Source organism: Solanum tuberosum, unplaced genomic scaffold (genome assembly GCF_000226075.1).
Source record: "Solanum tuberosum cultivar DM 1-3 516 R44 unplaced genomic scaffold, SolTub_3.0 scf01012, whole genome shotgun sequence".
Classification (NCBI taxonomy): domain Eukaryota; kingdom Viridiplantae; phylum Streptophyta; class Magnoliopsida; order Solanales; family Solanaceae; genus Solanum; species Solanum tuberosum.
This window is the reverse complement of record NW_006239903.1, coordinates 2,895-7,404: the sequence shown is the minus strand read 5'-3', so window position 1 is coordinate 7,404 and position 4,510 is coordinate 2,895. Positions and strand designations below refer to the sequence as shown.

Below are 4,510 nucleotides of genomic sequence, written 5' to 3'. Positions count from 1 at the left end.
CATATTTTACTTCCTTATTGCATTCTGAACAATAATATTTATTTCCCTCTTGGTCCACCGGTGTAAAACATATGTTGCAAGCCAAGTGTGACCATCCATGATCAAGTTTCAAACAAACAATTTTTGCAGCAATCCAATAGGCAGATTCCTTTAAAAGCATATATAAAAATGCAATTTAATATATATACAAATTAGAAATTGTAAATATATAAAGCAATGCATCAATATTATATTAAACTCACTTCAGTGCATTCAATTAAATCACTACGAAATTTAAAAGGCACAATTCCTTTCGACAACTCATCCGAAATATGTTGTGAATTTGTCTGAAAAATTCTCTCATGTTTCGAACCAGATGATGCAACTAATCTGCAAAATTACTCAAAACATATAATTAATTGGGAAAAAAATTATATGATACACATAATATGAAGATGATGTCAAACCTATTTTTGAAAATCAGTAGGCTGAGGTAGATTAAGATTTATCCAAAGTTTGGATTGCCAATGACAACTATGAACATAGTAGTTTTCTGTTGATTTTTTGTTAACCATGTCAGTCAAGTTTTATTCGTAATAATAATAATCTGAATTATTTATTTTACAATGATCATACCTCTAAATTTGTAAGCCTTCACTAATTGCAAAACAATAATCAATGGTTCATTTGTAGATCCACATAGATGAGGTTGGATTTGATCTGTCAATTCATCAAATAGAGAGAGTTGTGGAAAGCCTATTTTTTCTGTACGTGTTAGTCAATTATATTATTAGTAATTAGTATATAATAAATTTAAAGAAGTGGTGATAAAATGAAATTAATAATTAATTATAAGGCTTACTTACTTATCATCTTCTAATACAACTTTCATATAATAACGGGTGTTCTCTCCTTTTTCGTCTATTTGAATTGGTCCATAAGTGACAACCTGCCCAATAACATCTATATAAATAATATAGATTAGTACAATTATATTGTAAATGAAACATATTATGAATAGTGTAAGTAATTACCGAATAGTACAGCCTCATCCACATTATGTTGAGTTGTCAATTGATCAAAAGTGCGCAAATTAAAGATATTCATATGGAATAATGAATCGGGTATTTCTGTCACAATTGTATTTCGTGTAAATATCAGCCTGTGTTTGTGTGTCGAAGTGGTGAAAGTTATGTAATTTGTGGCTACAACAAAGTTGTTCATCTCATATAAACCAAGTTCCTGAATCTTGTCCTTGAAATACTTAATTGTAGACTTTCCAGTTGATGCACTTATATGATCACCCTACATAAATTTTTTGTTATGTTAATATACAATTTCTTAATATTAAAGTTATAATAATATGTCGAGAGATTGAATAACGTTAAATAATCAATTATAGAAATTACCTTTTCATCTTGCAAAACCAACTCTAATGAAAGAGGTATTCCTGACTTGTATATATGTGATACTATCCACATTCGAACAACACGAACTTTCAAGATACATTGTGTCGATTTGTTTGAAATTTCTGAGATTGTAATTAACTATAAAGCCATAATAGTTTTTGGTGTTAGGCAAAATACTGTTAAGTTTTAACATGATAAATGATATATATATATATATGACATAATAAACGATATATATAAATTATATGTGCAATGAAAAACAATTTTTGAGTGATTATAAAATTTTGTTAAAGTGGATGGTAATTGCGTAGTCATGGAACCGTTTTTTTTTTTTTTGTAATCACATGTAATTATAATAAATTTATAGAGAAACTTTTAAAACGTACTCCCTCTGTCTCAATTTATGTGACTTATTTCCTTTTTAGTCAGTCTCAAAAAGATTGACACATTTTTATATTAAGTAAGAATTTAATTATAAAATGTCTCTTTACCCCTTAATGAAATGTTTTACAGTCACACAAATTTCTATCATTCATTTTGGACCACAAAATTTTAAAGTTTTCATTTCTTTCTTAAACACCGTACCGAGTCAAACTACCTTACATAAAATGGGATGGAGGGAGTATTATTTAAGTCGTAGTTTTCTTTAATTTTTAAAAAATATTAAAAACTGATAGATTGAAAGTAATATCTTTCATGTAGAATTGTGGCTTTAATGCTTTTTTAGAGATAATTTTATTTGAATTGTAATTAAAAAAAAATCAATCTAAGTGCTTAGAATCAAATAAGAATTATTAGTTGAATATTAATACTGTAAAATAGCAGAAATTTGAAAGAATTTATTATATTTAGTCTGTAATTTTAAAATAATATTTTATTTTAAAAAAAGTGATTAATGATTAGTTTATAAACTTGTTAAGTAGTAAGTGTTTAATGAGTAATTTTTAAACTGTACATGTTTATTTAAATATTAAATTTTGAAATAAGCACAAACAAATATCAATTTAACTAAATAATAACAAAAAAGACATTAATTGTTTATAAAGAATTTAAGTTCACATAAATAGTAGTGGTAGTGTAATTGAAACTTTTAAAACTGTCTAATAAAATTTATATTGTCATTAACCAATTTTTAGTTAAGGAAATAAAACCAAAAAAGAGAAATATTTGTGGTGATGACATGTTTAATTTATTTTTAAAATATTGAATTTTAAATTTTTTGAATGCTGATATTTGTCAAAAAAAAATTCAAAATATAAAATGTATATTTTTAAAACAAAATTTGAACAAACTGAAAATCCGAGAATTTATTATTTGATGACATGTGACTTTTATTAAAACAAATTTGATTATTAATATCTAATAAATTGATATTTTTAAAAATGAAATTTTGAGAATATTTGTGGTACTGACACATTTTATTTATTTATAAATATTAAATCATAATTTATTGTGGTGTTAACATTTTAAATTATTTCGAAAAAATACATTTTTGTAAAAAATTTAAACAATCTAAACGTGAGATAATTTATTGGTTGCTGACATGTGTTGTTTTCCCTTTTTAAAAAATCACATTTATAACTCAGTAGAGACAAATCTGTTTGAAAGTATAAATGTGATTTTTTTTTATAAAAAAAAAGTATTGTGAGCAGTGTTTTACCTAGTTTTGTTAGTGGTGGGAGGTGACAGATAATTAGTCAAAATATGCAAAAGCTGATTCAAATATTAAATAATATCACATTTATAATATTTTTTAGAAAAAAACTGAACCTTGAAGATTAATTGTGATTCGACAAGTGGCACTTTTGCCTCACCTATTATATAATTATATTATTTCATATTATTAATTTATTTTGAAAATTTTAAAGAATCATCATAAGTAAAATGGTCCAGACAATATCGTTGTTAAGAAAAATAAAAGAAGATGGGAAGTAAGACTAAATATTACTCTCTCCGTCCCTAATTACTTATCCACTTTTGAATTGACACATTTATTAAGAAAACAATTATTGATATAGTGAGTTTACCATTTTTTTCTATTAATTATAAAGTAGATGAATTAAAAACTTAAGATTTTTAAAAAATTCTACTTTTTTCAAATTAATTAATTGAGGGTATAATAGGTAAAAAAAAATTGTCGTTTCTTGATTTGTCAAAATGGACAAGTAATTAGAGACAACTATAAAAGAAAAAGTGAATAAGTAATTAGGGACAAAGGGAGTAGTAGTTAACATACCTTGGGAGTAATTTGAACTTGAAGGTCATAATTTCCCCAACTTTCTTGGTCCTATTGAATTTTATTTGCACTAGTGACAACTGTAGGACCACAATTTTTAATTTTGATGAATTTTAGTGTCATTATTTCTCCAATACTGTCGGGAATCTCTTGGAGAACATGGAAGCGATGCAGTATTAGTTGCTCAAGCATAGGAAAATTATCACTATGAGCTTCCCATCTTTTCAGATCTGCGTCTAGAATCGGTAGATATTTTAATTTCCGAAACACAACATTTTCATTTAGTATCCACTCTGTTCCTTTGAATGCATCATACCCTTTAAGCAGGGGCGGAGCCACGTAGGCTCCAGGGTGTCCAATTGGACACCCTTCGTCGAAAAATTATACTATAAAGACACGTAAAATTTTGATTTTATATTGGTATATATAGAATTTGGACCCCTTGAAATAACAAAGTGATGAGCAGTGGAGTTGGCAATAGCCTGTGCAATCCTACTTTTTGTCCCGGTTCGATTCCCCGCAGGGATGTTTTCTTTTTCTGTAATTATTTTTGACTTCTTGAATTCAATTAAGTAAATAAACATGCGTAATTTTAACATAAAAGTTCAATAGCTTGGTGGTTAATAGTATCATGAAGGTCTCCAAGACTCAAGTTTGAATCCCTCCTCTACTAACTATTATTTTTCTATTAAAATTAAATTATTTTAATACATTTTTCTTGTAGAATAAGATTTCCTTGAATTTAATACTTTTTCTTGTGAATTTTTTTCAATTAAAATTGAATTATTTCCTTAAATTTTAATACCTTTTCCTTATGGAATAAGATTTCCTTAAATTTTAATACTTTTCCTTTATGGAATAAGGTTTTCTTTCTCTATAAATAGTA

General features: G+C 26.2%; 1 long non-coding RNA gene across 1 annotated transcript; it reads right to left on the bottom strand.

The window, feature by feature from the left end:
• Positions 1-451: 451 nt before the first annotated feature.
• LOC102603169 (uncharacterized) lies at positions 452-1,277 on the bottom strand. Its single transcript, XR_369013.2, has 4 exons — positions 1,014-1,277; positions 846-942; positions 616-699; positions 452-532 (listed from the first exon to the last, which is right to left on the bottom strand). It is a non-coding gene; the product is annotated as an uncharacterized lncRNA (long non-coding RNA).
• Between the last annotated feature and the right edge of the window lie 3,233 nt (positions 1,278-4,510).